This window comes from Sarcophilus harrisii, chromosome 4 (genome assembly GCF_902635505.1).
Source record: "Sarcophilus harrisii chromosome 4, mSarHar1.11, whole genome shotgun sequence".
NCBI lineage: Eukaryota > Metazoa > Chordata > Mammalia > Dasyuromorphia > Dasyuridae > Sarcophilus > Sarcophilus harrisii.
The window spans coordinates 439280780-439303208 of NC_045429.1; the positions used below are offsets into that span (position 1 = coordinate 439280780).

A 22429-nucleotide genomic window follows, 5' to 3' on the forward strand; every position below is an offset into this window, starting at 1 on the left:
ATGGGCTCCAATGGAGATGGCCTGAGTCATGTGTGTTTCAGTGTGCCTCCTCCTCCCATTAAAGGCCCCCCTGAAGCTATGGCAGCTGAAGTCTTGTATGAAATCTTAACATGCTTCCTATGACTTCATTAGCTCTGCCACTTGGATTTCTGACTAGAGAGAAATGGGGCTACATGCAGAGTTCAGGTGCCAGGGGGATTTCAGAGGAGATACTCGTCCTCACACATCAAAGACTTCCTGGTGTGAACCCATCTTTATGTGAAGAGAGACAACAAAGTCATGAGGTATCCATCCGTTAGGGAAAGGAGAATAATATGGTGTAAAGAATAGAGCGAACATCTGGAGACCTGAGTTTCTCAGGCTTAGACCTGCTGCTGAATGACCTGACAGTCGCCTGACCTGGAAGCAGAAGATATTACAGAGATGGACCACAGGGCATGTGCTGGTGACTAGGCCCACTGTATTAGGCTGAGTTTTCAAAACAATGAGTCCTCAGGAAGCTCTCTGCCAGCTCAGCTACCTGGGGGTCTGTTGCCCACGACACACAGGGTGCTGAGCTTCAGACATAGAGCACTCTCTCGGCGCCAGCGTCTGTGCCCCTGCAGGTCCCAGGGTGACCAGCTCATTCCGCCTCATGAGCCCAGGGGCCAGCATCAGGTCCCAAAGCCACATGAGGGCTGGGCTGGAGGGTGGTCTTCCGCAGAGCCCCCCACCTGCAGTCTCACCGGCTGCCTCCCTGGCCCATCCCCTCACCCTGACACAAGGAGCTGCCGGGGATGCAGGGCAGCCTCTAGCTCGAAAGTCTCCCAAGCTCAGCACTTGAAGGTAAACAGAAAGCCAGAGTTCAACCAGAGGGCAGCCCTGCCTGCTCTGACTGGGCTGCTCTCTGAATGACTCTCACTTCTGACTCACCTCGCCACCCAATCCCTGGGAACCCTGCTGCCCTTCACCCCGCTCCGATGCTCCCTAGAGCTGCTGGGACAGCCTGTGCCTCAAGGACAACAGGAGGAGAAGGGGAAGGAGAGCTCCCTGGCTTCCCCCCTCGCTCAGGTGGGCAGCCACAAGGCTACGGTGGGTGAGCCACCCCAACCGCCTTCCCTTCTAGCCCCCCAAGTACTCCTGTGTGTCTGCTTCCTCTCTGGGGGCCTGGTCACAGTGGAACAGTAGGGAAGAGCCTTCAGAAACAGTTCTAATTTATCCCCTCACCCTTATTTTTGTGGTCCAAGGGAAGAAGTGGAGGAAGTGGAGGGAGCAAGGAAGGGAGGAAACAAGCATTTATGTCATGACTACCACTTGCCGGGGCTGTGCTAAATGCTTCACAACTATCATGTTTGATCCTCACAACAATCCTGGGAGGCCTTTACAATTGAGAAAGGCCTTTACAATTGAGAAAGGCCAGACAGACAGGTTAGGTGATGGTCCAGGTCACTGGGTGAAGGAGTGTTTGAGGATAAATGGGAACATATAAGATAATATTTATAAACTTTTTGGCAAATCTTGAAGTGCTAGATGCATGTCAGCCATTCATCCCTGGCTGTTTCTAAGAGCATTGGGGACACTGAATTTTAAGTAAGAAAAGCTGACAACTCAAAATTCCTGCCATAAGTCTAAGCCAAAGGTTTAAACCCATTTCTCAAATGCTGTTAAAGGCAAGTCCGAGGACACTTTGCTTCTCCAGGCTAATGAGAAGGGGAAGCCCTGGAAGATCCCAAGGGACATAATTGCAAATGACAGCTAAGTGGTCAATCACTGAGCAGTAGCCAACTGGCCCAAGTGGGAAGGGCCAAGCTGGCTCAAGCAGGTGGTCACAGCCCAGGGACACCTTCAGCTGCTCTTGCTCAAGAAGCCAATGAAACCTACCAATACAGAACTGATCCCACATTTGGTCCAGGGTAAGGCAGGAAGGGAGAAGAGACCAAGACATGGGGACTTCCCAGCAGGAAGAATGAGAGGAGGGAGGGAGGAAGGGAGAGAGAGAGAGACACCCAGCAAATGATGGGAGTGAAGCAAAGGCTTCAGGAGTATGGGACAGTGGGTACCTGCCTGTGCTGTGACTCTCTAAGGGGATCTGTATGGTCCAGAAAAAGAAACACTATGTTCACCTCCAGCTTCACCACATGCCATCAATCTGCCCTCTCAGGAAAGGGAACAGCATCGAAGATCTAAGTGGACGCGGCCTGAAGACCCCTCCCGCTCTCTTTTTGTCTCAAGCCATGGAACACCTCATGGAAGTATCACCAGTGTAGAGAGAGAGAGGTCTGGCACCTCTGACGGACGAATCTCCACTTAAAGAAGACACCAAATAAGGGAAAGATTCTGGCTCATCAACTTGTAGGAAAACTGTTTCACGTTAAAAATGGTGACTTCAGGGTTGGAAGAGAACCTGTGTGTCTGTTCTTCATCAGGGGAGGCAGAGGCTGCTGGCTGGGCAGCGACAGCAGAGGCCGAGTGGACCTCAAGCCAGAATATACATGGCTGGCTTGTGGTGGAAGTGCCCAGCAGAAAGCACAGGGCATCTCCAACCTGAGGACGGGCACTGGCATCTTGATGGTTTGTAAGCAGCTATTGGCTCATTCCTAACAGTCCTGAAGGGAGGAAGCCAGTGCCACTCAAGGGTGGGATGCAGGCCCTGCCAGGACTGGGGACATCGGACCATTCCTTCAGGCTCTCTGCTGGGCATTTCTCTCTTGTGTTGGATTACAAGACATAGCAAGCACATTCCATAAGCCTACTCCCTACCCTGGACTGCTACTCCTGGCTCAAGTTCTCATCCCCTAGTGCCTGGGTATACTCCTTACAGTCTACTTGTCATTCCATCTCAGCAAGGGAGATGAGCATCCTTTCCTCATTTTCTTTTTGCTTTCTTGCTGAGCTTTTGTTTCTATATCACCTTCATTTCCAAGTAGATTCCTCTCATTTATAAGGAACAAAAAGGCAAGGAAAAAATACAGTCCAGTAAAGCTAAACAATACATCAACTGAATTTGAAAGGGTATTCAGTGCTGCAAACTCACCACCCCCCACCTCTGCATGAGTGTAGGAGTGAGTTTTTTCCATCTCTTTTTCATTATAATCACACATAAGTAAACAAACATCTTAAAAGGAAAAGGAAATAAACAATTCCTAAATTTAATAGAGGAAGCTGAAGAACCCTGTTTCCTCATTTTCTCTCAATAGGCTCAAGATGGGATGGAATGATCATTAAACCACATAGAAAAATGACAACTAAAGATAAAAAAGGAAGAAGAAATGGAAGTCTAGTCAAGAGAAATTGTCTCATCACTGGCTTTTTTTCTCAAAAAACATTTATTAGGCACCTAGGGAAACCTCTGCTCCTCGTTTTAATACTTTCACACATACGTTATGAAATTAATAGCATCTATTAAAGCCCTTGCCAGCCCCTTTGTATGAAGAATAAATAGGTACTAAAATGGTGTCCATTACCCATCCTCATTCTGAAGATGAACACCTAAAAAGGGTGGCAATACTTATAATACTTATCTAATAGTCTGGAAGGTAAGGTCTATGATGCAGGAATCCTGAGCTTCTTGATTCCTACTTAAAACTCCAAATAACAGCATTGCAGGGGAACATAACAGTTAACACATACAACTATTAATGTCTAACCTAACCTTTTGAAATTTTTTCACTCAAAAATGTTTTAACAGCCATAAAAATTTCAAAGGTTGTTCCATATAGTTCATGTTGGCAAACTTGCCAAAGAAACTCCTCTCAGTGGAGACATCATCTTAACATATAGCTTGTTTCATAAATAAGTTTCTAGTTGCTCAGAGAATTGTGGCACAAGTTAGCTTATAAGAGCAGAAATTCCATTAGCTAGGCCAAGGTAACAGCATCCTTGCCAAGGAAATAAATGCCCCTGAAAAATACAAAGGAGCAGAGAGTATCATCCCTCAATTGTTCATCTCTCTCTCTCTCTCAAGACATAGATTTTAAAAATTCTTAACCACTCCAGCTAAAATCCCACTGTGAAAGGTAAGGATCCAGTTTGCTGCCAAAGAGCATTATATGGGGCATAATTCACTCTGGAGAAAACTGGGCTCAACCCAAAGGGCTTCTTCATACACTGAAGGAAGAAATGGCCTTTGAGTAACTCAAAATTTGTAAAAGGAAAAACTCATGGGACATGTATACACAATTCACTTTGGGTCCCTGATTCCCTTGTGCATGTAGTTGTGTCAGAACAGAGCCAAAGATTCCCTTTGCAGGGAAGTTTCAACTTTGATGAACTTAACATTAGCTGAAAGAATTCCAACTCCATCTCTGAAGTGACTTCTCAATACCAATATTTCTGAATGAGTAAAAAGGCTTTTCAAGAAAGAAAACTGCGGTCTCTTCCTTTAGAACACACAAAAAACCAATATGATATATAATTACATAATTAGGAAATATGTCCCCCCAAAGAAAACTGTGAATACCTTTCAACTCAGTCATACCAATATTAGGTCTATATCCCAAAGAAACCAAAAGAAAAAAATAGAACCATACGTACAAAAATATTTATGGCAGTTCTTTTTTTGTAATGGCAAAGAAGTGAAAACTGAGAGAGTGCCCATCAGTTGGGGAATGGTGGAACAAACTGTGGAATATGATAGTGATAAAATGCTGTTGTGCTACAAGAAATGATGAGGGGTAAGTTTCAGGGGGGAAAAAACAACTTGGGAAAACTTGTATGAATTAATGCAATGTGAACTGCAAAGAGCTAGGACAACAATTTATACCAAAACCTTATTGGAAAGTCAAATAGCTGTTAAAGACTTTTAAACTATGATCATGGAAATGACCAACTAAATTTTAGAGGCTTTATAATAAACCATGCTACCCATGTCCTAGTTAAAGAGGTACTGGATTCAGAGTACAGACTGAGACATATTTTGAAAGGACAAGGCTAGTGGGGAATTTGCTTTATGCGACTAAATTATGTTTTTAACAGCAATTTAATAGACATTTTTTTTCTTTCTTTCTCAATGCAGAGGTGGGAAGGAGAAAGAATGAACTTTCATTGACTGAAAAAATTAAGTTGTAATTAAAAATAATGATAAAAATAGGAGATGATCCAAACAATATTGCAACCAAGTCGTCTTGATTTTCTTGTGGATTTCAGTTTTAACATATTAATGATGTCAGTGTGAAATGATATTACTGTATCAAGCTTCCTGTATACAAACATACTCTCTTGTATGTGGAGAAAGAAGGGGAATTAGGCCCAGGAACAGCTGTCTTTTGCTCTTTCCATCTTCTCCCTTCCATGTTCTCCCTTGAGATCAACATATCCCAAGCAATGAAGAGCAGAAACCCTCATGTTACAGAAGAACCGATTTCTCCAGTGAACATTATATGCAGAGTTCCACACCCAGAGTCCTTCCTCCTTCTTCTTCCCTCATGAGGAGAAGGAGAAGCCTGCTCTTTCTACCTACTACATGAGAAGGAGGAGAAGCCTGCTCTTTCTATGGGCATTGTTGTCATCATGAATATGGCATTCTGGATCAGTTTGTTATGTCTTCCCATGTTTCTCTTTATTCACCACGGTCTTCCATTACTTCTTACAATATAATAATCTATTATGTTCAGAAACCAATATTTGTTTAACCATTTCCGACTTAGCAGGCCTCCTTCTTGTTCTCTGGTCAGATTATGTCAGATTTTTTTGATATGTTGGGTTAGTGTCACTGAATTTTTTCCTTCATTGTTATAAAGAATAGTTCTCTGAGAGGAAGAGAAGGGAATATAGTGGGAAATAGAGGTAAAGCAGGAAAGGGTCCTACCAAACTCTTTCAATTATAGATATGGTCTTGATATTTAAACTAGAGAAAGTAAAAAAGAAAAAGTCTAACAGACCAACATCTCTAAAGAATATTGATGCAAAGTGTTAACTACAATGTTGGCAAGGAGAATACATCAACCTATCATAGAGATAATAGATTGCTCTTCTCCCTATACTGGCTCCAGATTCAATATAAGTTCCAACAAGGTCTCTCGTTATTTAAAACTCTCCATCTCATCTGTAAGAAAAGAGAGCATTTCAAAGCGTTCACTTATGTATAATCCACTTAACCTGAACTCCGCAGCCAAATGCTTCTGACTGTTTCAGTATAGGGGCCATTTTAACTCTTCTTCCTGGACTGCCATGGGTCTATGAGAACATAGAGCCTATTTCTTTTGTGTTTATCTTTCCCTGATCTTAGGCCAATGAGTCTTCCTAAGAAGGAAGTGTCTAGGGAAGAGAGCTGCCAAGGCAGTGAAGGTGCCATGTGTAGCAACTGCCAATGACATAAGACTAGAGCAGAGACATGAGGCAGCTTCAAGGAGCACAACCTGGAGAAAAGGGAGCATTAGATCCAGAGAAAAGAGGAGGACCAGCTCCAGATTCTAGAAAGGTCATGAGTTACACCTAAAGAGAACTTCATGAAGCTACAAGCAGCTTCCCAGACCAGGAGTCTTGGGTCTTCTTGGTCCCCTTGTTGTCTGCTTTCATGCTATAAGTTTGCGGTACCTGCTGGGAATAACCACTGGAGTGGGGAAGGTGATAGCAGACATTGTTTCTGTAACCACTGTTTTTCACTATATCACCTAAGTAAGTGCTCTCTGCTAGAAGCTAAAAACAGCTAATCACAACAATACAAAGATTCCATGTCACAGAAGAGCACTGCATCTGGAACCCGAGCACTGGAGTAGTTTCAGTCCTGATTACTCTGGAGGAAAACAGGGGCTTGGCCCCAACGACCTCAGAGGTCTCTTTCTCCCTCCCCATTCACCTTATAAAGGTGAAAGTGAATAAGAGGAGAAGATATAGGTAAAAGCCACTTCAGAGGAGAGTTTTTCAATGACATACAATTCTAATTATGGGAAAAGAGTTCTTTTAAAGGATCGAAGACATTCAGAATTCTATCTTAAAGCAAAAGAATCTTGGCTCAAACAAGGTCTTTTTGTGCCATCCAGCGGCTTCTTGGCTGTTCCTAAAGATGGATTTTTAGACAAGCACTCCTGGAAAGGACAAATGCTGACCTTTTACCTTTGCCTCTTTCAGGGTATCTCATTCCCCATTTCCCACTCTTGCCATCTGAAAGCTCTTTAAAACTGCTACTATCGTATTTTCTAGAACGTCTGAACTAAACCAGAGTCTGGAAATTCTGACTGGTATCTGGGCCCTCACTTTCCGGGTGGTAACCAAAGGTCACATGGGGTGGAAAGCAGTCTGTGGGTAACACAGTATATACACACATGCACGCGAACAGGATATGTTGGTAATCGGGTTTCCTGAGACTTGGTGAGTTGTGACTGTTCTCAGAAGCGCCCTGGGGAAGGCCAAAGTTAAGATGACAAGTTTCGTCTGGGAAACACTGGATCTGAAGAACACTTCCTTTCTGAGGGCAAGCCTCTGGCTCACGCAGGATAGAAAAGGGCTCTCTTTCCCCTCCCTTACAGGTCTGCTTTTCTAACAAACACAAACAAAAAAGCAACAGAGGATTTTCAGAGAGTGGGAACTAGGCTTTGCAGCGTGGCTTATGTCACGTCTCAGGCCAAAGAGGCTAAAAATGTGGTTTGGGTGTTTAACCCGCTTCAGCTGCACCCTGGCACTCTCTTCCACCTCCAACCCCTAAAAGTTTTCTCTGTTAGAAGAAACCAACCTCACAACTCGAAACGAAACAGCTGGAGTAAAAATAAGTCCCAAAGTGGTTTGGTGACCGAGGTCACAGAGAGGGTAGTAAGTTTGCAGGCTGGGCTGATGCACTTCCTCTGAGACACATTGCCAACTATAGAAAGGCCAACAAATAAAAATGCTGGCCACGGGCAGCAGCCCTTCGGTACACCTCCTCAAAGCCTGCTCCCCACAAAAATAGCCTATCATTTCTTTCACACACATTACCAATAACCTCCCTCCCAAAGAGGACAGAAAAATAAAACCCACACCTGGCCTTGACCTTCTCTAAAGAGTCATTTAAACCTTACAATATTCTCAAAGCTTATGGAGACAGGAGACCCTCAATAACCTCTTCCTAAAGGGGGGGGGGGGAACCCTTGAGGACAGTTTTGTGGCCCAGTGCCCCATGGGCACTTCCAGAGGACCCAAGGTATATGACCCAGGCCATAGTGCCCCACTTTTCACCCTAAGAATGGGGCGCAGAGCTCCTCTGCTCAGCAAGCTCCCAAGATAAAACACCGCATCCTCTGGGCTTTAGAGCTTTGCCCAGACTGGGCAGCCCCTGCTGCCACGTCACCCTCACTCCGCAGCCCTGCCAGGTCAGCCAAGGCTCTATTTATTACCTGGCCATGACGTCCATCGGGAGCCTTCAGGCCTCTCCACAGGCAAAGTTATCCTTGCCACATACTGCCACCTCCTGAGCAGCTACAATTCCGCCCAGGGCCAGCTCGAGGCCTGCCTGTTTACAAGGCTTTTCCTGGTCCTCCCGGCTGCCTCTGTATTGACTTTGTCTCTATCTGTAGCCTTCTCTGTGCACATGCTATTTCCTTTCCAGAAGGCAGGGGCTGGTTTATTTCTCATCCCTGTTTCCCCAATGCTAAGCACAGGGCTTAGCAAACAATAGGTACTCATTAAATGCCACTCTTTGCTAAAAACACTCTGGGAAGTCATTAATTCATAAAGCAATCAGATGAACGAGGGTGTCTAACAGGGAAATTCTATCAGCAGAACAAATGAAATCAATGCTAATCCTCCACAGAGGAAAGGAGGCTTAGAATACCCAGTGGAGTCTCCCTAAGGTCACCAACCCAGAGGTTCTCCACCTGAAAGAATGTGATGGAACGACTCTGAGTACTCCTCGCCCCCCCCCCCCCCCCCCCCCCACCTCTAGCCAAAGGAGGCAGCATGCTAGTCCCTGGAAGAATGCCAACAGTTCAGCTGAGGGAGAGAAGCCCGCAAGAGCTGGTGCCCACTCTGCTGCCCACTATCCTCCAGCAATTCTTCTGCATGCCCAGGATCCACCACAAAAGGCAGTTTTCTTTCTTCAGCAGAATAGCAACAGTTCAATGGCACAAATCAAAATTTCAAAGTACTACAGGGTGGCTCGAAGAGCATGCCATTTGAGGAGTGTGGTAATGGGAAAAACCTCCAACCAGTTTAATGGATGCAAGCCCTCCACAGCCAGCCTTGTCTGCTGGTTCAGGCTGCCCATTTCATCAGACACAGGGTCATTCCTGAAAAGACTCTCCAGGTATTCTCATGTACTCCATCTTGGCAAAGTCACTGTCCTCCCCTGGGCCTCATATAGCTCCTCTGAATGACGAGTGGGTCAGATTGCGTGGTTTCTAGCATATCGCTTGGTTATCGATCTAAGCTAGGGGTTCTAAATCTGAAGTCTATGATTTTCTGATCACTGTATTTCTAAAGTACTTAAAGATATGATTCTAAGAAGAGGCGCTATGCTTCCCTAGATACCCTATGTGCCCAGAGTCCCAGATACTAAAGACAGACTCCTACCCTAAGCATGCAGCAAGTAAGAACAACGAGGCTGTGGCACTGAATTTTCTCTGATCACCACACAACCCTAAGGTAAAACTCCCCAGGAATATGCTGAGAACAGCAGCACACTATCTGGAGGATGAGGAAAGGCCAGGTGCCACATGTAAAAACAATAGCAGTGACAATAAACTGCAAATCTCACATGGAAGTGTTCCCTCTCTGCCACATCTTTAAGAAGCAGGAAGAGTGAGGGACCATTCTGTGAGAGAGCATGAGGCTCGCTCCTCAGCCAGCTGGTTTTTGTGGCATTCAGGCTCTGCTGGAGTCCAACCAGAAGGTTCCCAGTTCACACGCTGAGGCAGAGTAACTTCTCACTTTTCCCCAAGCTTTGCTGTAACAGGATATGTGTGTGTGTAGGGGGAGGCTGGGTAGGAGCTGGCTGCCTAAGTGCACTGGCCTTAATTCCCAGCAACAAAAGTTAATTGGGAAACTGACTGGACTACCTCAAAATCCCCCCCTTGTTCTTACAAGATTCTCAGGGGAACAGGGAAACAAGGAACAGCTACAATGGACACCAGGCCACACAATGACCAACATTTTACTAGAACTTCAATAAAGTGCTTCTCTCTACAATGATGGCAGGTGCATCAGCATTACCTTACGCTACTCAGAATTGTTAAACTTACCTTCATAACTGAGACTGCTTTCACCTACTGTAGTGTTCTTAAGTATCACTCACAAGAAATCTAAGCAAGGAGATTCACTCAGGGACTCATAAAAACATTACAGAAACCCTACAGACCTACAGAAATTTGATACAAGAGAAGATACCAGCTCCCAAAAGAATTCTGTCGATTTAAATATAATAACCTTGTTTCTCAACTGGATCTGTCTATGGCTTTATGTATAAAGGTATTAATTAACAAATAAATCCATTCCACAAATTACTCTCACTTTATCCACAGGATCCCATCTTAAATGCTGTCACACACATTCACTTCTCTTTCCCAGGAAAAAGATCAAATTATTTTCTTGAAACCCCCACAAATTATTTGGATTTTCATTCAGAATGTCATCTCATGCACTTTTCAAGACTTAAATCCTTCAAAACAATGGACAGAACCCTTGCTCTCTTTCTGACTTAGAAACTTTATTCTTGGTGTCTTAAAAAAAATAAAAAAAGGAGCCAAGGCATCAACCAAGTTGGTATAATAATAAACAGGAAGGTCATGATAATTGTATTGAACAAATAGTTATAACAGCACTTTTCTAATCAGATTCTGATTTGTGCAATCCTAAGCAGGGGATTTCCCCAGATTTTCCTGGGTAATTTGTGTTAAGATACTTCTAATAATAAGACTATGCTTTACTTGCTTCCCCCAGCTCTCACTACCTTCTTCTAGTAAACCAAGCACAAAGAAACACTCTAGAATGAGCAAGGTAATGTCTAGTATAATTGTTTTCAAATATTGTCAATTTAAGACAACTTCAATGGCAGTAAGATTCTCCATGGGTTACCTTTCCTATCAATTCCCAAATGATCATAATCCAAAAAAATTGGGGGAAAAAAAAGTAAGAGTTCACCAGGATAAATAGAAATGATGACACAAATTAATATAAGAGAAGACCAGCAGGAGGACTTTCAGCAGTTAGTGAACCACAGAGCCCTTACATAGAACCAAATAGGGAGCAGTTATCCTTGGGAAGAACCACACAACTTCCTGATCCATACACTTTTTAAAAGAATTGTATTAAAAGTGCCAGATCTGAGCAAGTTCTCTAAATTTTAGATGACCTTGCCAAACCTTCTTCATGAGGCAAGAAAATGGTGAGCAAGACTATGAAATTGAAAGTAGAATTCCATGGTCACAGACGCAGAGAGGAAACAAGGCCATGTGCTAGCGGAGAGATCTGGCAAGTTCAAAGGAGAAGAGTGGGAAGGCCCCGTGAGACCCAGCAGGAGCTGTAGTGGGGTACACAGTAGGTCACCATGCTGACAACCCCCACATTTGTATTGAGCACATTTTAGATTCAAAATTCCATGACACGTGCTGGAAACAAAGACACAAACAAAACAATCCCATCCTTCAAGAAGCTAAAATTCTAATAGGGAAATAGAAAATAAATACAAAAGGATTTGGGCCAATCCCTTAGCTTCCTTGGGATTCAGGCTCCTCCCACTTTAAACCTGAAGGGGCTGGGTTAAATAGACCTTGCAGCTCTAGGCCTATAATGCTCAGTATGGTAAAAGGAAAATCAAAGTGGGAGAACTGGGGTGGGGAGGCAGGGTTAGGAAAGGCTTTACCTCGAAGGTGGAATTTCTGTTGGGTACTGAAGAAGAAAGAATTCTGAGAAAATGGGCTACTACCTGATTCCCAAATGTCATATGTCCAGAGAAGAGGCAAGAGAAAACTGGTAGTCCAGTTTGGCTTGAACTATTTGTATGAAATAAGAAATGTACAGACAGGTGAGCTACAGACTCACCTGCCGAGCACTGACCATGTTTGATCCTCTAGACCCCAGTTTCTTAAACTGTGATTCATTTCCACAGAGGCCCAATTTAAGTTAAACAAAGTTTCACAAAATCGCTAGCTTCTCTCTCTCTTCCAGTCACCAAAGTCCAATGGCAAAATAAAAGTCAGGACTGGTGATGGCTTGGGATGCAGTGGACAACTGGCAGCTTGGATGCCTGACCATGCTCTCAGCACTCCACAGCACCTAGCTTCTGCCACCTTCATGGAACAAACTTTTCTCATTTGCCCATTCTGCCACGGGAAGTCTTCACATGCATGGGGTAGACATCCACCTCCCTCACTAAAAGATTTTCAGCTTAATCATTATCCTCAAGCTGAATGATCCTGTCAGTCAAGACAATGTGGCCACTGTGCAGGCTACAGTTTCTTGGAGTCATAGGTGAAAGGTGAACACCAAAGGGGGATGAGCAGCCCTCACACCAGGGGTGCTGGTCCTTCTCAACACAGGCAAAGGAGGTTGTGTAGGTAAGCTCAACAGGACTTGACAACTGATGGGATGTGAGGAATAAAGAATGAGGAAGAAGAATGATTCTACAGCTATGAATCTAAGAGTTTAGAGGATAGACTGCACTCAACAGAATCAGGGAAATTGGATGTGTAAAGAAGAGATTGGGGAAAATACTATGCCAAAGAACATGTATGCTAAGGAAAAATGTAAAAGCTTTGAGATATTCAGTTTGTGAAATGAACCATGCAGACAATCAACAATTTTTCATAAGTTCCTAAATTTTTGCCAGGCTCTGTGCTAAGCACTTTATAATTATCTCATTTGATCCTTCCAATAACCCTAAGAGATGCGTTCTATTATTATGCCCATTTTACAAATAAGGAAACTGAAACAAACCCGGGTTCAATGATTTACCCAAAGTCACAGAGCAGGTAAGTGTCTGAGGTTGAATTTGAACTCCCAAGGATGAAACTTCCTGACTGCTGTTGTCCAGCAGTGTTCTAGCCACTAAACATATATAAGCGCACACAAAAGTAGCTAGATATACACACACACACACACACACACACACACGCACACACACACACACCACACACACTCACACACTCACACTCACACACAGAACATACAGCTGTTTGGGGAAGGAGGGTATGAACAACTGGGGTAGACCAAAAATGGCATTCTGCACTGAGTTTTGAAGAAAAGCAAGGGCTCCAAGAGATGAGGAGAGAGAGCATTCCAGGGAGAAAGGCCAATCTGTGCCAAACCCAAGCACCAGAAGATGGTGAGGAAGAGTAGGTACAGCAAGATGGCAGCACTCCATGGAGGGGAAGGCCAAACTACAAAGAGCTTCAAAGACTAGACGGGAACTAATGTGTGATCCAACAGGAATATGGGGTCACTGGAGCTTATTGAGAGGTTTGAACCTATTCTTAGTAAAGTGAGTAGAAGTAGGAGACCAACTTTTGGACAATAATAACTACAATATAGGAAAAAACAACTCTAAAAGCCTAAAGAATTCTAACCAAAATAACAATCAACCATAATTCTACAGCACTACATGCTGCCAGCCTCCTGGTAGAAAAATGATGGTATCAAGGCACCGAATGACCCGGGCATTTTTGTAGTGTGGCTAATGAAGAAATTTGTTGCTTGACCATGTATATTTGTGATAAGGTTTCTCATTTATTTTGTTTTGTTTTCCCGTGGCAAAAGGGGAAGGAAAAAAGGGCATGTACAGGTCAACTGATGATAAGTACGAAATATCCCCCCTCCCCAAAAAAAAAAAAAAAAAAAAAAAGTTAAGAGATTTGACGCAGAGACAGACCAAAAAGTGGGCAAAGAAATGATGCAGGTATGAACTTGGGTAGTGTTGTATGAGTGAAGAAAAGGGGACTTTTATATAGATAAGGACAAAGATTAGGATTCTTAGGGTAAGAGTTAAGCTAGGTCACTTTCAGAAGGATACCGGTGCCCTTGACAAGAAAATGGAAGTTCAGAAGAAGGTAAATTAAGGGATAGAAAAAGAATGAGTTCTAGTTTTTGGACAAGCTGAGTCTGAAATATTTAGAGTACATTCAGTTCCAAATATTGAATAAGCACTTTGCTAAGTCGAACAAAAGCTCGAGAAAGACTAGGGCTGAATATGACACTTGGGTTTCTTCTGCAGAGATTGTAAGTTAAATCAGGAGCTGATCTGATGACCAAGAATAAGAGAATTGAGGGACAGCTTTTTGGCAGAGTGGATAGAGCACTGGCCCTGAAGTCAAGAGGACCCGAGTTCAAATCCAGCCTCAAAGACTTAATACTTTCTAGCTATGTGACCCTGAGCAAGTCACTTAACCCCTCTGCCTCAGTTAAAAAAAAAAAAAAAAGAAAAGAAAGAAAGAAAATTAAGAGAAAAAAAGAGGAAAGGGTTCAGAAAAGGACCCAGGGGCATAACCACAGATGGTAGGAGAAAAAAAGAGAAAATCACAAACCATCACAATTCAGGAAAAATGGTCAGCTAAGTGAGTTAAGAACCAGAAATGCCAAGAAAACCAATGGAAGAGTAAGGATCCAGGAAAAGAGAATGGTCCACAGCAGCAAATACTATTGAGGTCAAGAAGTATAAAAATGAAGAAAAGGCCAAGGTTAGAAATTTTTTTTTTAATTTAATAGCCTTTTATTTACAGGTTATATGCATGGGTAACCTTACAGCATTAACAATTGCCAAACCTCTTGTTCCAATTTTTCACCTCTTACCCCCCACCCTCTCCCCCAGATGGCAGGATGACCAGTAGATGTTAAATATATTAAAATATAAATTAGATACACAATAAGTATACATGACCAAACAAGGTTAGAAATTAAGAGACCAATGGTATAATTTCAAATTGCTTTCAAAAATGCTTGGACCAATTCACAACTCCATCAACAATGCAATGAACGTATTTCTGTTTTGTCCTAAACCAAACTTTTGGGATGTTAAGGTAGCTGTTTGTTTTTGCATTTTCTTATTAATAAGTTAGAGCACTTTTTTATATGACACAGATAATAACAGTCTAGCAAAATATTGGGGTGGAAGGTTTATATATAGAAGTAAGGTAATAAAGAAAAAAGAAAATAGGAGACTATGGTCATATAAAGTAATTTCAGAGTTTCCAATCATGAAAGAGGAAAACATCAAGAACATCATCATCCCTAGGTATAGTTGTGGCAATGTAGGTCACAGAGGTTGAAATGTTAGCTATGATGGTAGTAGAAGCTGAATGGAAATAGCAATGAGAAAAAAGGGTATTCCAACTTTCCATCAGAATGAGGAGAAAAAAAATCTACCTGATATTAGAAAGGATAACCAGGGATGCAACGTCATCCCAGGGTTACAGCAAGAACCACAAGACAGAACGAGCATGAGACAGACTTAAGTTATACAGTTACATTTCTCCTTATTTCCCAGTCATAATATTACACACAAAGTATGTAGAAATAAAAATCCTTCCCAGATTCAGAGAGGCATACTAGGAATAATTCAAAAACAAGAGAGTGTTAGTACAACAGTGTTGGCTAGTAACTAGCAGCCAGGCATCCAAGAACAGGTTTTCTGACTCACTCATCTTCCCAGCAAATGAAATATATGTGCAAAATACCATCTGAGAAAAAGTTAGTAAAGAAATCTACATCACTTTGGAACCAGGAAACACCTTCTCCTGTAAGTAAGCTCTGAAACTAGTGATCAACCAGCTCCAAATGACAATCTATTTATCAACTGTCTTCCTCCTAAGTACTTGTCCCTTTTAATACTTCTACTCAATCAAGAAAAGAGATTGAAGAAGTCAAGAACATCTGGACTAAGAAAATCATATGGAAGCATAATGGTGCCATTTGCTTGAAGCTACAATCTTATGAAAAAAAAAAAAAGTTTCAATGAAAACCTGAATAGTTTTTGAGGGATCAGGATGCTTTTAGGAGAGATTATCAATCCCCCTTTCCCAGAAATCCCTCTCTAGATTAAAATTCAAGACCTCACAAGGCAAACAAATTATTTTTTTACTAATCATTGCTGGTAATGCATGAAGCAGTTTTCCAGCTATTTCCAAACTTGTCTGTGTTTTTGCTCCGCATCTTCCTAAAGTCCACAAATTAGCCATGCTGTTCTACCATTCCAAGAAAAAACTGTTTTTGGACATAAAACAGAGAAATCAAAAGAACTAGGGTAATTATATCTAGAAAGACACATTCTCTCTGGCAAGATAAAAACTGAAAGGAGATAAGTCTCATTGTCACAAATAAGTAACTGCTAGGGGCATGCCCATCAAAGGGGGCATGCTTTGGAAGATGCCATTTAACCAAATAAGGTCTTCACACTGAAGGTACTACACTTGTGAAACTTGAAACATACCACGATGTAGGACAAGCTAAAAAGAGACAACAGCTTCAAAAGAAGTTTAAATAAATGGACAGAAACGTAAGATCATGATTAAGGACAAGTAGCCTTTCAAGCTGATAAACTGCATGTTCTATAACATGCCCCTGAGTGTCACTGTCAGAGACAATCGATCTAATCCAATGTGACAATTTATCTCTTCTTTATCAAATAAATCTAAAAGTTGCTAACAGAGATCAAGCTTTTGGTAGAACAAGTATCTCTCATGTGGAAAGGCTTCAAAGAGACAGCTCCAAAACAGATAACCTACGATCTGAGGACCAATCTAGCTAAAGATTGAGAGGATTTTTCCCAGTGGGCTAGCCACTAGGTTTTCCAAAATGTTTCAACAGCAACTGAAAATAAATAAATAAATATTATACTATATATAATATATAAAAATGTAATTATTATAAATATGAAGGCCTTTAGAGCTGAGTGGCACCTTTCTACTTCTGTAGTGATGATGCAGCAGCAAAAATTGAGGTAAATTAAAGCTGTGCTTACTCTTTTAACCAGCAATACCACTACTAAGTTCTGTATCCCAAAGAGATCAAAGAAAAGAGAAAGGAACCTATTTGTTCAAAAATCTTTATAACAGTTCTTTTTGTGGTGGCAAAGAATTGGAAATTGAGCAGAGGTCCATTTACTGGGGAATGGCTGAACAAGCTGTTACATATGATTGTGATGAAATATCCATTGGGTTATAAGAAATAAAGACTAATATAGTTTTGTAGAAAACCCTGGAAGACTTAGATGAACTGATACAAACACAGCAACATCAACACTGAAAGAATTGGCTACTCTAACCAATACAGTGATCCAAGACAGTTCTGAAGAACATATAATGAAAAATATTAATTACTTGATGATTTTTGAGTGCAAATTGAAGTATAATTTTTTTCACTTTATTATTTTTGTTGGTGTTTTTTTAACATGACTAAAATATGTTTTGCATGATATACATATAAAATATGTATAATGTTCTGAATATCAATCAGAATATGATATTTTGATGCCTTCTTGATGGGTGAAAGGCATGTATAGAGGGATTAGAAATTTTTTAAAAGAACGTTAACTTTTTTTTAAATAAATGGTTTTTCTAGATAGGGTGAATAGAGAATTCAAGAAACCATACAATTTTTAGTTTAGGAACATTAATTTAACTGTCTAAATATGAAATGTTTTTCCCAATGACCAAATAGGCAACATATCACTACAAGGACTAAAAGCATACCAATATTGGGATTCTCTGCTCCAAATGAAACTAGTTGATAATATTCAATATCTATTGGACAGGCAAAGATTGTATAAAAACAGAAACAGTTGGTGGGGTTAAAGGAAGAAAGGGACTCTAATCTATTTTTAGCAGAACTATGAAGTGGTCTAACCATTACAGAAAATAAACAAGGTACAAAAAATTCATACCTTTTACCCCAGTAAGTTCAGTACTACTATCTATATCTTCTAAAGTCTTCCTAAATACATTCTACAAAACCATACGTAGTAGTACTTTGGTAGCAGTAAACAACTGAAAGCAAAATGGCAAGTCATCACTGAGGGAATGGATAAACAAAATAGGTCTTAGAACAGAAATGAATACTAACACTTCAATGCAAAAAAAAAAAAAAAAAAAAACCCAAAACCCCAAACAAACAACAACAAATCTTAAAGGGAGAAATTCAGAGAAACAAAGGATAGTTTATATGACCTACTACTACAGAGTAAAGAAAGCAAAATCAGGAAGAAAATATACAAAATTACTACAATGAAGTAAATAAATAAACAAAACCTGAAAAGCAACTGAATTTTGGTTAATTGTAAATAACAATCTTGGTCATATAAAAAAGAAAATGAACTATACTTCCCTCTTCCCTATGGAAACTTGTGTAACTGGAAGTGTAGAAAATGTTCAGGAATGACTATTATATTAATTGAATTTGACTCAGCTGTTTCTTTGTTGAAAAAGAAGAGGCTTAACTATAGGATTCCTCTTTCCTCCAGGATTGTTATGTAAAAACAAAAACAAAAACAAAAAATCTGTTAAAAAATACATGTAACCAGGAGACACAAGGAAATTAAAGCTAAATGGAATAATGATATCTTTCTTCGTTTAGTAGAATCTATAAAAGAGGTGGTGGACGTGGTTTCATCATGTGTTCCAAGATAAGTCCCAAGTACCCACAAGAAAGTAACAGAAAGGCTACAATTACATTTGAAGTCACTGAATCCAAGTTCTAATTCCAACTTTGCAATTTACTACTTGTAGGATATCTTGAGCAAATCAGTCAGTCAGTAAATAAGCATTTATTAAAAATCTACTGAAGGCTTTTAAATACTATATCAAGCATTCAAAAATTCAAAGAAGGCAAAAGAGTCTCTGAGGAAAAAAATATGCCAACAACTATGTTCAATTAAGATTTATATGGGAAAAAGAGGAGATAATTAACAGGGGAAAGGTACCAACATGAAGTCATTTAACAAACTTAAAGTTACAAACAGTAAGAGCTTCATAAAAGCTTATTTATTGACTGCTTTGTAAAATGAAAGCATTAACGTGGATGATTTCTGAACCTATGATCATACTAACATCTATCACAGAAGATAAATGTGGCCATTCAACAAAGAAGTGGACAAGATTTTCCAAACCAAGGTAATGTATATCTTGAAACTCAAAGCAAAAGCAAACAAGAGGGGAAGATGGCAAAGGAAACGTTGGAAAATGTTTCAGATTTAAAAAATAAAAGATAACCAAGTTTTGTATATCACTCAGATGCCTTAGGTCTATATTATCATGATTACTGTCTTCAAAGAAAAAGCAAGACTGCCAGGCATGACAAGGAATAACCACCGCCACAAAAAAAAAAAAAAAAAAAAAAAAAAATTAACTATTTTAACTGTGGGAAAATAGTTCTAAATGAGCTGTTGATATATAGTCAGATAAATGACTAGTAAAAGCAAAGATTAAATCAACATCAAGTTATAATGATAAAAGAAATATAAGTACACAACTATAAAGTTTCAAGTTCAGTTATTTAAAAAAGCAAATGGTACCAAAAATTGGAGATAGAAAAACATCAAGTAATTGAATTTTATCATTACCATTTATATAAAAGATTATATAAAAGATTGACCAATGTACAGTAGTCATCACAAGAAGTTGGTCAGGAAGAGTTTAGAAATCACCTTAGCATGCTAACATTTGATTTCTTTGTCAAGTGGAGGAATATGGCAGGCACAAGTAACACCTGTTCACAATTAAAAATTCAAGTGTAAAATATTATGGTAAAATGTAGGCAGAAGATTAACAATAATATCATAAAATACAGGAGTTCAACTAAGAAGAAAATGAATTTGCAGAAAGCTTGACATGAGACTCGATTAAGCAAGATTAATTCCAAGATAAAATTAAGGGAAGGAGATGAAATGGATGTGGATAACTGAGCAGATCTACTTCCATAATCATTGACAATGGGATTATTGCATTGGAGATCTAACACCTCTACATCAATGTGGTGCACAGTAAAATAGAAATGGCATTGAAGAAGAAAAAAGAGAAGGCATAACATAGTAAAAGAAAGCATGACGGACCTGAAGACAGAAGGTCCTACCAAGTCCCAGCTTTCCACCTAACTCTTTACTACTAGGTCTCTCTGAGTCCTTTAGTTTCTTCACCTGTAAAATCAAGAGCTGGGCTGCATGAGGTGCTTCCAGCATTGACTCTATGAGCCTGAAGGGAGTGAGAAAAAATAGCTGAACCAAACCAGTATGCTTTCAATTAGCTAAACAATACACAAAAGCATTTGAACTTTAACATATAAAATGTATTTTTAAAAATACATAAAAATAGCTAAACTAACTCATCCTGAATCACTACCTTATTGTGGTGGAGGGGTTTGCTTAGCTCAGTGGAATTATGACTGATGCTGTGTAGGATATCCAAGATGGGCAAGTCACAGTGGAGAGTTCTGCCAAATGTGGAGAAAGAAATGGAAAACCACTCCAGAATCTTTGCCAAGAAAACCCCATAAACGAATACTAAAATGATAAAAGAGATGAGCTTCTCATGTCAGAAGATATCCAATACACTACTGGGGAACAATGGGGGATAATAACAAGTAGCTCGAGGATAACAAATACTCCAGTACTAATGAAGTGGCTAGTCCAAAAGCCAGAAAAAGAAGCTCAGCTGCTGCAGATGCATTTGGTGATAAATGGAAATTCCAATGCTGTAAATATCAATATTGCATAAGAACTGAAATGTAAGGTCTATGAACCAAGGTAAGTTGGATGTACACAAACAGATACAAAGATAAACACCAACATCTTGGCTGTCAGTGAACTCAAATGGATGGGAATGGCTGAATTTAATTCACTTGATCACTACATACATTACTGTGATCAAGAATCCCTTACATGCATTGTCACAGTAATAAAAATTATATGCTCCAACACTGATGCTGAAGAGGTCAAAGTTAATCAGTTCTATGAAGACCTATAATACCTTCTGGAAATAACACACACAAAAAAAGATGACATGTTATTCATAGGGGATTGGCATGGTAAAATAGGAAATCAAAAAATAACTGAAATAATAGGTAAGTTTGGCTTTGGAGCATAAAACGAAGCAGGCAGAGACTAATAGAGTTTGGTCAAGTTTGGTCATAGCAAACACTATTCAAAAGGCTACTTCCTCCTTCACCAGCTAGTAATTTAAAAATCAGACTGATACACTACAGAGTATAGAAATGAATGGAATTTTCCTTAAAATAATCAGTTGTATCTATTTAAAACCATCAGCAAGCATCATTAGATGCTAGAACCATTCCTAGTAAGCTCAGGGGTGAAATAAGGTTGCCCCCTTCACCATTACTATTCGATATTGTATTAGAAATGTTAGCTTTAGCAATAAGAGGGAAAAAAAATAAAGGAATTAGAATAGGTAATGAAGAAATCAAAGTTATCACTCTTTGCAGATGACATGATTGTATACTTAAGAGAATCCTAGAGAATCAACTAAAAAACCTACTAGTTTTTTACAAAATAAATACACATAAATCATAGGCATTTCTATATGTTACCAACAAAGTCCAGCAATAAGAGATACAAAGAGAAATTCCATTTAAAATAACTACAGATAATATAAAAATTTTGAGATTCTACCTGCCAAGACAAAGTCAGGAACTATTTCCACACGAATAAAGTCAGATCTAATTAATTGGAAGATTATCAAGTGCTCATAGGTAGGTTAAGCTAATGTAATAAAAATTACAATTCTACCCAAATTAATCTAATTATTCAGTGTCATACCAATCAAACTCCCAAGAAATTATTTTGCAGAGCTAGAAAAAATAATAACAAAGTTCATCTGGAAAAACAAAAGGTCAAGAATTTCAAGGGAATTAATGAAAAAATGCAAATGAAAGTGGTCTAGTTGTACCAGACCTATAAAGCAGCAGACATCAAAACTATTTGGTACTGGCTAAGAAATAGAATAGCCGACCAGTGGAATAAATTAGTTTCACAAGACACAATAGTCAATGACTACGGTAATTTAGTGTTTCATAAACCCAAAGACCCCACCTTCTGGGTTAAGAACTCACTATTTATAAACAGAACCAGAAATACATTGTACACAATAACAGCAAGAATGTGTGGTTATCAACTATAAAAGATTTGGTTCTTCTCAGTGGTTCAGTAACCTAAAGCAATCCCAATAGACTTTGGACAGAAAATGCCATCTGCATCCAGAAAAAGAACTAAGGAGACTGAATGTAAATCAACACATGCTATGTTTACTTCTTCTTCTTTTTTTTTAATCTCTCCCAATTTTTTTCTTTTGCTCTGATTTTTCTGTCCCAAAATGATTCATAAAGCAATGTGTTTAAAATAAATTAATTAAATACAAAGAGCTCACTATTTGACAAAAATTGCTAAGAAAATCAGAAATTAGTGTGATAGAAACTACACCTAACACTCTATACAAAGAAAAAGTCAAAAAGCATTCATGATTTAGACATAAAAGAGTGATTCTATAAACACACCAGAAAACAAAGGCTAGTCTACCTCTCACGTCTCTAGAGAAGTAAGAAATTTTGGGTC

The 22429-nt window shown here is 39.9% G+C and overlaps 1 protein-coding gene across 4 annotated transcripts in view; it reads right to left on the reverse strand.

Moving 5' to 3' along the window:
- Window positions 1-22429, reverse strand: part of SMG6 (SMG6 nonsense mediated mRNA decay factor) — a 179600-nt gene that overhangs the window by 141601 nt on the left and 15570 nt on the right. The window lies entirely within an intron of this gene.